This window comes from Panthera onca, chromosome B4, assembly GCF_046562875.1.
Source record: "Panthera onca isolate mPanOnc1 chromosome B4, mPanOnc1 haplotype 2, whole genome shotgun sequence".
NCBI lineage: Eukaryota > Metazoa > Chordata > Mammalia > Carnivora > Felidae > Panthera > Panthera onca.
The window spans coordinates 20354570-20356277 of NC_138345.1; the positions used below are offsets into that span (position 1 = coordinate 20354570).

At 39.2% G+C, this 1708-nt stretch overlaps 1 pseudogene; it reads left to right on the top strand.

Annotated features, from left to right (window-relative positions):
• Window positions 1-1367: 1367 nt before the first annotated feature.
• LOC132660536 (U2 spliceosomal RNA) lies at window positions 1368-1492 on the top strand (annotated as a pseudogene).
• Window positions 1493-1708: the final 216 nt, after the last annotated feature.

The following is a 1708-nucleotide window of genomic DNA, read 5'->3' on the forward strand; positions in this document are numbered from 1 at the left end:
GGCTGAGCCACCCTGGCGCCCCAGGAGATATTCTTGAGATAAGCATTCCAATGGGTGAACACAGCAGCCAGTGGCTCCTTTGTTTGTTACAGAGGCATGCTAGAGGTCTGGGGGGGCTAAGCAAGCTGTGAGTGAGGTGTCTGCCAGGTCAGAGGGGCACAGGCCTGTGTGCTTCCTGCTTTTATACCAGCAGCCACGTCAGCATTCGATAAGCACAAACAACACGCACAACTATTTATGGCAATAATTCTGAAACCATGCCGAGGTTCTGAGCCTTGAAGTTCCCTGCCAACACTGGGCATTAACACCCTCACCTCACTCTGGGTCTTGGGGCATAGAAATTTCCATGTCTGCTTGGACTAGCTTGTTCATGGCCTCCCTCACGAAGGCAAAAGTCCTAACCACTTGGTGAAAGTGTCACGTCAGTAACAAGAATTCATATAACAAATGTAGTATTTGTATTTATAAGTGATTTCAATTACATAGAACAATAAATTCCATTACTTGATGAGAATTTACCCATTAAAAAAAATCAGATACATCAATCAGTCACAATGGGCCAGTGCTGAGGTTGACAAATTCACAGAAGTTCAGAGTTTTACAATTTAAAATAGAACATAATACTACATCATTCAAGCCTCTTTAGAGATGGTAAATAAAAATTAGAACAGTTTGGATTGTTTAGATCACCTAGTTTTTTAAAAAACAATTTAAGTTTATTTATTTTGAGAGAGGGAGCATGAGCTGGGAAGGGGCAGAGAGAGAGGAAGAGAGAGAATCCCAAGCAGGCTCTGCACTGTCAGCACAGAGCCCGATGTGGGGCTCAAACTCACGAACTGTGAGATCATGACTTGAGCAGAAATCAAAAGTTGGACTCTTAACCGACTGAGCCACCCAGGCACCCCTGTGCAGTTCTTTGTATGGCAATTATACACCCAAAAATTGTTTTTTAAGGGGCACCTGGGTGGCTCAGTCACTTAAGCACCTGACTCTTGATTTCGGCTCAGGTCACGATCTCATGGTCGTGGGATTGAGCTCTGGCATGGAGCCTGGTTAGGATTCTCTCTCTCCCTCTTCCTCTGCCTCTGTCTCTCTCTCTCTCTCTCTCAAAAAAAAAATAATTTAATTTAGTCTAATTTAAAAAAAAGAACTGCACATATTTAATACGTATAATTTGATGAGTTTGGACATATGCCAACACCTGTGATACCATCACCATAATCAAGGTAATAGGCATATCCAACATCTCCCAAATTTCCTTGTGTCTTTTTGTTTTTGTTTTGTTTGGGAGTTGTTGTTCACTGGGTATAAAGTTTCAGTTATTCTAGATTAATCAGTTCTAAGATCTGCTTTACAATAGAGTGCCTATCGCTTCTCGGCCTTTTGGCTAAGATCAAGTGTACAATAGAGTGCCTATAATTAATAATATGGTATTTTGCACTTCAAAATATGATTTTCTTAATTCACTCTGTCAAGAAGGATAGAAGAATATGTATCTTCAAAACCTATCTTTTTTATTTTTATTCCTCAAAGGGAATTAGGCTTAAACTATAGTAAGAGGGACTTGTGGTAAATAACAGAACAAAAATGATTATTTGTATCTAAAAATTTTCTCCTAGTTATAAAAGTAATAACTATCATATAGAAAGTTAGGGAAATATTGAGAAATGTAAAAAACAATAAAGATTTCTCAGATTCTAATCACCAA